This window comes from Misgurnus anguillicaudatus, chromosome 25 (assembly GCF_027580225.2).
Source record: "Misgurnus anguillicaudatus chromosome 25, ASM2758022v2, whole genome shotgun sequence".
Lineage (NCBI taxonomy): Eukaryota > Metazoa > Chordata > Actinopteri > Cypriniformes > Cobitidae > Misgurnus > Misgurnus anguillicaudatus.
In genome coordinates, this window is record NC_073361.2 from 23,107,201 (window position 1) to 23,118,967 (window position 11,767).

The following is an 11,767-nucleotide window of genomic DNA, read 5'->3' on the forward strand; positions in this document are numbered from 1 at the left end:
GTTCAAGAAACCAATTTGAAATGATTCGAGCTTTGTGAAATGGTGCATTATCCTGCTGGAAGTATCAGAGGATGAGTACATGGTGGTCATAAAGGGATGGACATGATCAGAAACAATGCTCAGGTAGGCCGTGGCATTTAAATGATGCCCAATTGGCACTAAGGGGCCTCAAGTGTGCCAAGAAAACATCCCCCACACCATTACACCACCACCAGCCTGCACAGTGGTAACAAGGCATGATGGATCCATGTTCTCATTCTGTTTACGCCAAATTCTGACTCTACCATCTGAACGTCTCAACAGAAATTGAGATTAATCAGACCAGACAGTCTTCAACTGTCCAATTTTGGTGAGCTTGTGCAAATTGTAGACTCTTTTTCCTATTTGTAGAGGAGATGAGTGGTACTCGGTGGGGTCTTCTGCTGTTGCAGCCCATCCACCTCAAGGTCGTGCGTGTTGTGGCTTCACAAATGCTTTGCTGCATACCTCGGTTATAACGAGTGGTTATTTCAGTCAAAGTTGCTCTTCTATCAGCTTGAATCAGTCAGCCCATTCTCCTCTGACCTCTAGCATCAACTGCCGCACAAGACTGCCGCATACTGGATGTTTTTCCCTTTTCACACCATTCTTTGTAAACCCTAGAAATGGTTGTGCGTGAAAATCCCAGTAACGGAGCAAAGTGTGAAATACTCAGACCGGCCCGTCTGGCACCAACAACCATGCCACGCTCAAAATTGCTTCTTTCCCATTCTGACATTCAGTTTGGAGTTCAGGAGATTGTCTTTACCAGGACCACACCCCTAAATGTATTACAGGTGAGCATTAAAATTAAATGTGTCAGAAATGTATTATTCGTTTCTGACACACTGACATGCCATTGATCACCTGCACACCATGCCCTATAAAATTAACATTTTCATGTCTATCTCTATGAATTTTAATGTAGCTGTCTGCCATACACACATGTAGAACTGAATAATGAGTACAGGGTGCACCTACTTGCAATGATAGTACATTTAGCACTTACAGTATGCACTTACATTTTTTAATTCTTGTTTTTAGCATTCAGATTTCTGAACAATAATCTTTAAAAAGAAAAACAACTCTCAAAATAAAGATGGTAAAAAAGTGCATGCTTTGTTTATTATTTTGAATTTAGATTGAGCTCAGCAATGGGAAAAGATTGAGATGTCTGCGCACAAAGCACAGGGAACCAATAAGGACCAGTGATGTAGCGCGTGCCTTTATCTTCCCGGCCCCCTCTCTGCTTTTAATTATAGTCTAGAAATGCATTAGCCTGGATATCTAATACACCACATGGCCAAAAGATGTGGACATACTGTAACAAGCTGTATGACGAACATTTCATTTTAAAACCACAGGCACTAATATCTAGTTCTCTCAGTTTTCAGTCTTCAGGAAGATATTTTTGGACACACATGCTGGGGTTTGCAAGGTGTCCAGATATTCTTCTATGGCATCACTGTGAAAACCCTTTTGTAGCACTTTTATATTATTTAGATCAAGAACCATTGTTAACACAAAAAAGCCCACTGAAGTAAAGTGCATGTCTTAGTTTAGCGTTACAAACCTTGGAATCAAGCCCATGACCTTGGTGTTGCTAACACCACTCTTTACCAGTTGAGAACTCAGTAGTAAATAATTATAAGGAATTGTGTCCTCATACAGTACTTTTGGTTCATTTTGTGTAGGCCCTTGCCTTACTTTTTTCCTTGTCATTTATTATATTACTTAAGGACTCTCTGTCTAACCAATTTAACTTCCTGTAGCCAGAAACCTGTCCACATATGTGCAAATTACCCTAATCTAATTCAGTGGTGCTGTTGTAAATGTTACCTAATTTAAATGAATCATTTTCAAGCTCATTGACATACTTGATGTTGCTTTTGTTTAATGCGCAACACTTGTAAAAGAATATGCATCAGGCAAGAAAAGGCAATCCAATGTCCCATGGGAGCGGAAATGAGGGTCCATTAGAACAATGCAATTAATGATTAATTAGTTAATAAGCAAGGTAACACTCATTAGATGTTGCAGATTATGTACTGCTTAGTTTATTTCCCAGGTCGAGCGAGAGCGAGCAGGTATTCATGATGCTTCTGGAAGACAAATCGATTCAAGCCATTTATCACTGTAAATCACTATCCAGGTCCATCAGTCTAATGATTAATTGTCTTATTGTCTCATGATTAATTCGGGTTTGTTTGGAGAAGACTGCTATGCCTAGGGATTTGGTGATTGAGTTGATGGACATCAGCATTAAAGAGAAAAGCAAGATGATGGTTGAGATGACGAGATGGATCGAAGGCTACAGTTCAGGGGGTTATCTCAGAATGGCACACAGAGATGTTTCATGGTCCTAAACCAAAAAACCCTACGTTTTAAAATATAAGAAAAAACCTATACGTAAAGTAACAGTTCTCCCATTGGAGAATCTTGTTATTATTTAGTCATATTATTAATGTCATTCCAAACCTAGACAAATGCTATAATTTTTTTATTTAAAGCTAGAAATGTTAATGCTATGCAGGTCATAGAGATTCAATGTATTGATTAAAATAGGTTTGGAATTATGTTTTTGCCTTTTATCCACACAGATGTCTAAAACTAAAATATTTGTTCAACAGTGTTCGGGAAAGTTACTTTTAAAAGTAATGCATTACAATATTAAGTTACTCCCCAAATAAAACTAATTGCGTTACTTTGTTACTTTTCATAGAAAGTAATATTTACGTTACTTTTAAGTTACTTTTGCATTACTTTTTCTTACTTGGCTAAGGCTTGATCTTTCAGGCCTGGCAGTTGTTTTTATGACTGAGAAGTTCTGCAAAAATGCATATTTCCATCGCAAAAATGTCAAGCGCTGGCCTGCCATCCCCGTTTCTGACTCAAACTGTTCCCGCTCAGGTTTACATGCATAGAGTGTGTAATTCTATGTGACTACGCTCAATTTAATTTAGTACACACATAGAATTAAATAGAATTAATTAGACTGAAAAGTAACCCACATTACTTTTTTAAAAAAGTAACTCAAATATTAATGTGTACATTTAAAAAGTAATGCGTTACTTTACTCGTTACTTTAGAAAAGTAATGTTATTACGTAATGCATGTTACTTGTAATCAGTGTTGGGGAAAGTTACTTTTAAAAGTAATGCATTACAATATTAAGTTACTCCACAAAAAAGTAAATAATTGTGTTTCTTAGTTACTTTTCATGGAAAGTAATGCTTACGTTACTTTTTAGTTACTTTTTCTTACTTGGCTGAGGCTTGATCTCTTTCAGGCCTTGCAGGTGTTTTTTATGATTGCAAAAATGTCAAGTTTTGGCCTGCCATCTCGGTTTTTGACTCAAACTGTTCCCGCTTAGGTGCACAGAGTGCGTAATTCTACATTAATATGTTCAGTTTAATTCAGTACATTGTTTTATTTTTAAATTGAATTAATTAAAATGAAAAGTAACTCGCATTACTTAAAAAAAGTAACTCAAATATTAATGTGTACATTTAAAAAGTAATGCGTTACTTTACTCATTACTTTAGAAAAGTAATATTATTACGTAATGCATGTTACTTGTGTTAGAGAAAGTTACTTTTAAAAGTAATGCATTACAATATTAGGTTACTCCACAAAAAAGTAATTAATTGTGTTACTTAGTTACTTTTCATGGAAAGTAATGCTTAGGTTACTTTTAAGTTACTTTTTCTTTCTTGGCTGAGGCTTCATCTCTTTCAGGCCTTGCAGGTGTTTTTATGATAAAAAAAAATCAAGCTCTGGCCTGCCATCTCCGTTTCTGACTCAAAATGTTCCCGCTCAGGTGCAAAGAGTGCGTAATTGTACGTTAATATGTTCAGTTTAATTCAGTACATTATTTTATTTTTAAATTGAATTAATTAAACTGAAAAGTAACTCGCATTACTTTTTAAAAAAAGTAACTCCAACATTAACAAAGTGATGCGTCACTTTACTCGTTACTTCAGAAAACTAAAATTATTACGTAATGCTCGTTACTTGTAATGCGTTACCCCCAACACTGCTTGTAATGCGTTACCCTCAACACTGTTGTTCAATGACATCACTGTGTAAAATCTTTTGTAGCACCTTGTGTTCCTGTGTAGCTCAGTGGTACAGCATTGCGTTAGCAGTGCCAAAAGTCATGTGTTCAAACCCAGGGAACACAGAAACTGATAAAATACTTTGTAATGCACTGTAAGTTGCTTTGGATAAGAGCGTCTGCCAAATGCATAAATGTAAACGTTAGGAATGTGGTGTGCAACTGTCACAAGAAAACCTACTGTAGTATTTACTGAACACTTTTAATTGGCTGATAGTTAAACATTTTAAATTGTGAGCCATTGAAAGTTCAGCCTCCAACGTGGTGCAATGATTTACATAAATGCACACAAATTAACAATTTATTCATACTTTTACGTCATGTGCATTTGACTTAGCCATTAGGGGCTATTACTCCAAACTGTCACATTTTTTAATGGAGTAAAACTACAACTGATGCAGAAGGAGAAACAGGGAGCTATTCTTATACAATGACTCAGCACATCCAGTCTCTCTCTCTCTCTCTCTCTCTCTCTCTCTCTTTCATACACACACTGACACCCTATGCTCTGCTTGCACATTACAATTTCGCCGACCCACTTAGTTTGTTTCTGTCTGAGTCTTGGAAAGGTTTGGGTGTCAGAATTGCTCTAAAAGCATTTTAGCTCACTCATAACAGGTGCATCATTATGTTTGTACAAATCCGTGTAAGCTTTCGCCATGAGACTGTTCGTACTACATTGCCCTCCTCACATACACACACACACACACACACACACTGCAGGTAAAATAAATACTGCATATAAAAAAAACTGCCAATGTACAAAAGCTGATTCAATGTTTTTTATTAGTAATGGCTGTGCAATTATGAGACAGCACAAGAGTAAGATTTATGCTTTTGACTAATAACAGCGACAAGTATTCATTCTTTGCTCAGAATTTATCTTACTTGTGTTAATTTATTAAATAATTTCACTAAACAGACCTCATTCACAATGCTAACCGTACCAGATCAATGTAACACTAGTTTTAGGTTTCCCAGCTCAGTTTAGTGCACAAATCTATATAACTGACATAATCTAGATAAACAAGCCATTAGGGTTTCACAGCATGAAAATAAGTAACTGGGTTCAGAGACGTTGGCACACTGCAGTACCTCTATGTGTGTAGAGAGAGAGAGAGAGAGAGAGAGAGAGAGAGATAGAGAGACAGAGAGAGACAGAGAGAGACAGAGAGAGACAGAGAGAGAGAGATGCAGTGTCAGTTCGCCGTTGTGCCTCGCTGTGGTGCGAGTGGGCACACAATCAGCCCCTGCGCCCACTGCCTGCCACATTATTTTACACTACCCATGCAGACTGCCAAGGCTGAGGTCACCAGTCTTTTCAGCTGAAATTCCTGCGTGGCGTCACATCGGTGGCTGTCTTTTGTGTGTATGTGTGTAGGTGTGCGATTGTATGGAGACGGCGTGAGTCATGCGCACCCATAGAAGCTTTTGCCTGCTTCATAGCTCGGATCTGCCTTCAAAGCACATGATAATCATGTTCTCAAGGCTTACTGACAGTGACAGAGCGCAATAGTGCAGACAAAGACTAAAATGACTGAACCAGAAAGAAAAATGGATCTTGGTTGTGGGTGTTGAGTTTGATGAATTCTAGTCTGCATCTTAAGGATGCTCAAAAAGGCTGTAATAAGGAGGTAAAATGCAGAGATGCTTTCTTCTTTTATTTGGGGGATGATTTGTTATAGACGGTTGAGAATAAGAAAGTGCATAGTGTAGGAAAGAAAAAATTACAGTTGGGAGCGTCATATCCCACAGGCTGTAGCAATCACTGTATTAGGCCATTAGAAAACGGTGAATCTCTCTATCGTAACACGCTTTTGGAGTTATTGAGAGAAACTATCAAATGTTTTGGAAGAAATGGCAAAATGTATTGATTACATAATGATAAAATATATAGCTTGCACTGTAAATTGCTATTTGTATTGCTGCACTTACCGTTCTTACAGCCAAATTACAAAAGATCCTGCCTCATGTCTGTGTGTACTTAAAGGGATAGTTCAATGAAAATACATTTATCATTCTTACCTTCATGTCTTTCCAAACCTTTATGACTTTGTTTCTTCTGCAGAACACAAAAGATATTTTGAAGAGCATTGGTAAATAAACAACACATGTTCCATTGTCTGCTATTGTATAGATGCAAAACCACTAAGACATTTCTCAAAATATCTTCCTTTGTGTTCCACAGAAGAAAGAGTCATATACAGATTTGAATGACATGAGGATGAATATTGTTTGCAGAATTTTATTTTTGGATGAAATTTTTGAATCCCTTTATTGAGAAACAAGAAAAAATACAAGTCCACGTGAACTGGAACTCGCGATCGACCGCGATCGTCCGTGTTGTGACGTATTTCCAAGTGAAACAAAATATAATGCGAGGAAAATAGTGGGCGTGGCTTGTGTTTTCCACTGTGCTTTGATTGGATATAGAAAAGTAGGTGTTTTATTAAGAAATGAAAGACATTTGGGGCGAAGTTAAAGATCATCAGAGGATGATCGCCACAAGAGGGCAGAAGTACATTTTCAAATTTGGATTGAAATTTATGAGGGTACATGAATTTTTGGTAACACTACTTGAAGGGATGTGCATAAGACTGACATGACACCTTCATAATCATGTGTCATGAACATGAAGGAGATTTTATGCACGTTTATGACATTACATTATAACTTGTCTTGACAACTTGACATTACCAAGACAAGACAGCATAACTTGTCATAAATCTGTCATAGACATGACATAGCAGATTTATTATAAACTTAAGAAATGACCTAGCTTTATGGGTTAACATTACATTAAACTTTTTGTTTTTTTGGTTTTGACATTGGCTGTCATGAGACCATTATAATTGTGTCATAAATATTTTTCTGACCACTTTTTACCAATGATACAAATTAAATTTGTCATTAAAATGTCATTATGTGTTAATACTATGTCGAATAATATTAAATACCTTAACAAAATGAAACAGGCACTCAATTTCATTGGGGCTTTAAACCAGAGATTGTAGTGTCTATAAAAATGTATCTACCTGGGGTGAGTTTCCGAACAATGATGCAACTCGCTGCTGAACCAACATAGTACGATGCATAGTTGGAGAAACAAACTACCTTGTCACGACTGTTTCCCGAAGCATAGTAACTTTATCGCACATTCGTCGTTTGAACCATGTTGGTTTAACAAATAGTTGATGATGTCATGTTGGAGGTGAAGTACTAATTAATCTGTGCAAATCAATTTAATGTCAGATTATTGCTGTAAATAACATATATTGCATCGGAAGTTATCGTGATTTAGTTATCTGTTGTTTATTTTCAAGATATTCAATTCATGCGCAAGTTCCCTCTTACGTCACTCCTCCCAGGGACTCCCCAGGGTCTTAAAGCTCGTATGACTGTGCCCATGCACAATTTTCAAATGCAGCACTTTAATTCTGTGTACAAACCTAAAGACGTTAAATAAAATTTTAATATTATTTAGAATGATGGATATACATTGTACTACATGTTTATTGCTTATTTTGTTCAAAAGCATGATCAACGTAAGTCTACATATTATAATAACAAGGAACGATGCTTCAAACTACACAAGTTTGCGATGCAACTTGCGAATGTTCGTTTAAACGATGGTTTCGAGAAACACCAAATTGTTGAAATTTGTCAGTAACGACGAAACTTACGACAGTAGTTGGCTAACGATGCTTTCGGGAAACGCACCCCTGAACTTGAGACTGAGAAAACTCCGCCCACTATGACAAGCCCCACCCACAATGAGATCTCATTAGTCTGAAATTCCTTGATAATTTTACATTAAATATAGAAAAAATTCAGAATGGCTGTGACTGTGTCTCATCTCACAACAATTTCAGATGTGTGAACAAACCAATCAACTATCCCTTTAAGAAACAAACTTATCAAAAAATAAACATACAGTTGAGAAGCAGCATGTTTTTAAGTCATTAAAAGTTTGTATCCACATCAAACTATTGGACGAGTTTTCCCTGATGTGACACTTTCTGCTGTGTTTATGTACCTTATGTTTGGTGCCTGTAGTGTAGGACACCAAATCTGACATATTAATGAAAGGATATGTGTGTGTGTGTGAGCAATGTGCTTGCAATGCGTGTAGTAACTAATGTTAGGGCACAGAGAGGAGAAAAATGTCTCATTAAAGCAGCTAAAGGAAGCCCTCCTAACATTAGCCTTATGGGGGACCGGACACAGTCGCCACAGCAACCATCACCACAGTAACCAACACAACTCTCACATAGATCTATTAACTGCAGCACATCACAGATATGTGACCCTATCTGTGAAAACCCAGATATATTTATTTACTATATTTTACATAAAATCATCCTACATAATGTTATGATCATTCTGTGAAAATATAACCTGGTTATCTTTAATATTGACTGAGAAAAGTCATCAATGTGAAATCAGTGCATTTGTTTGATTTATACTCTGTGTTCTTACTGTAATCCTGCTGTATTTCTCATATGGATATTTATTATCATTTATATGAAGTATACTGTATTAAAGAACTACATTTAGTCTCCGGTGCAAATGAAAGGTGAAGGTGAAAGATAAGATGCACAAGAGCAGAATGTGTGGACAGGTTACCAGAGGAAGGTCAATCCTTAGAGATTCTCGTCACGCTCCCTGTCAAATCAGATTGGAACAAATCACTCAAAAGAAAATCATATTTTCCTCCGTGTTACCGTGGCAATGCCGCCTGAATCGAAAGCTTCAGATGATGCATTCTGCCATCAATCATCTCACTGTTATCTAAAACCACCTGTATCTACTTATACTACATTATCCCCATAGTGTGGGCATTTAAAGCACCTAACGTCAGCTTGTTTTACTCCTGTGCCCTCATTTCTACTGTGGTCGACAGTTTAGAAGAACAGAGAGTAATGCAATATGAAGCCAGGGAGAGTAACTCATCTAGCTCATCGCACTGAGTACTGCCAAAAAATTTGGTATCCAAAAACGACTTCTCAACTCTTCTGTATGCCTGGGATACCTTCGTTGCAAAATTACAATTTGCATTCCTGACTGATTCATATTCATAATCTTCCTACATTTTCCTTCTTTACACTTCTTTTCTCAACTTCTCTCTTTTCCCTGAATAGGAAGAGCATGCATTTAGGATCAAAACCTTGATAGCAGTATTAAAAAGGCTTGATCTAATTAGACGGTCAGTCCCAGACTTCCTTTCCCAAGCTTCATCGTCCAAAACGTTAAGCAAAAAATGTACTTTCCCGTTTCCGAGTCATGACGTTGCTTTCCGGGAGGAGGATGTCTTGCTAAGGGCATCGTGGTTCAGATTTATATTCTGTGAGAGGATGTGATTACAGCTTTTAAAGAATCATGAATCATCTTTGTCTTTCAGCTTGTTAAAGGCAGTGAGTTGAGGTGACAGTGGTTGACGGATGTGCGATGGTTTCGTCCGTCAGACCCTGAGGCTATGTTCTTGTCATTGACTGATCTGAGCTATGCTGCTGACTTACAATGGCACACCGTTCTGAAGTGAGCGAGAGAGGGAGGTTAGGAGGGAATAATCTGTGGTACAGATTTGCATGAAGGGCACTTGTAGACATCAGTGGCTTTGGAAGATGGTGTTGTCATTCAGTATTCACGCTTGTGTTAATAGGTCGCCATTTCTGTCTTGGGACCATTTCCCATTGAACTAAGCTGTATTCTATTATGTGATGAATTAATGCTGTCATAATTGATTTAACATGCACAAATATATTTTTAGACATGTTTACACTGCAGTTCACATTAAACAGAGCTGACTTTCATCAAATTTAAATTAAGTTGCTTACACAGAATGTTAATGGAAAACTTTCAGATGCAAAACCCTCTAAGTGCATCTGACATGTTTTCTTGAGCATTTTTATCAGGCTCTTATGTTTTGATTCATTAATTTCACTTTAATGCCAATAAAAAGTTTATTAGTCAGTAATTAAAATCGCTTTAGTCATTACATTGGTATTTTACAGATTTGACTGTCTCCTGATTGGTGAACTGTGGTGCAAAATGACGGCACACTTCAACTTTCGAACTAGACATGCTAATGAGACGAATTCGCATGTACCCACCGTGCGAAACACCTCATTCGCGTGTAAACGCATCTTTACATTGACTTAACATTGAAATCATTTGTGCCAGATGCTCTATTCGTGTTTGGTGTGAACGCAGCATTAGAGGACTTTGCTGTAAAATTGTTATGGCGTTCAACAGATTCTGCCAGCAAACCGGTATTTTTGAATTGTCTGATGCCAGAATTAAAGGAAAACACTCCTGTTTTTCAATATTTTACTATGTTCTTACCTCAACTTAGATAAATTAATACATTTTTCAATGCGTGCACCTAATCTTTGTACAGCGCGTCGTAAATGTGTTAGCATTTAGCCTTGCCCCATTCAGTCCTTACACTGTAAAAAATTTGCTGTAATTATGCAGCTGGTTGCCAGTAACTTACTGTAGAAGATAAAGACTGAAAATGTTTCATGTTCGTTTAACTTTGAACAAACTGTTGCAAGTAAATAACATCAATGTAAAATCTAGCTAGTTGCCAGTAATACCCAGTAATACTGTAATTTCTACAGAAAGTTTTCCGTATTTAAACACAAAATAAAACGTTATTTTTAAGCGGATAAAATTAGAACTATATTGAATGGCGGAAGAGCACTTAGTTTGCAGCACTTTGACCTCGGGCGCAATAATATTGACAGAAGTGTGAGCGAGAGGGGGAGTAGTCAGGATCTGTGTTACTGCGCGCTCATGGGGGTGAGTAAATTACTGGGATTGTTTTGAGAAAATGGAGTAATCCTTTAAAGATGTTGCAAATATGCTTTTAAGTAAAAGCTATTTCATAATACTCTACGTCATGATTGCTAAGAAAACAAATAATTTTTTACAGACTACACATGTTAGCATTGCCAGTTTAAAAAGGAGGCAATCATTTAGTCCTTCAGGATTGCTGGTCATAAATCATAGTTGAGATCCTTCATGTTGGTTCCCGTCTGACAGCTTGGGCCTGTTATACTGATTACCCAATAATCATGCTCCAGTTCTTCATCCTCAGCAACATTCACATTTTTGTTCCTAAAAGCTTTATTGGATGCAGAGAAGAAATTGATCTACAAACAAAAAAACCCTTAATAGATCTTTGTCTTTAAAGACGAAAAGTAATGTTTTCTTCTGTATCGTTCCCTAGATACATTTTCACCCATATTTATTATTGCAATATTAATGAATAGTTTTGTTGAAAGAAAGTGGAATCTACTTGTGTTTCTTAAAAATGCTTTTTGCTGTATCTTAACTACACATATCTATAAATAATTCCTCAATTTCTCAGCTCAGCTTTCAGCGTATCTCCAAGTGTATTTATTTTGAAGAAGCTCTTATGAAGACTCTTGCAGCCTGACCTCTCAACAGTAAGGTCCCAGTTTAGCTCTTATATTCTTGATAAAATGTTAACTTTGAATCCCTGTTCTACACTCTGCTGGGCACTGATGGAAAAAATATTAACCAGAAAATCTGCAGGCTGATGAACTGTCAGAGTGTTTCTTTAGTCATGCTTTCTAGCTTGAATTCCTGCTGCTCCAGCGTTCA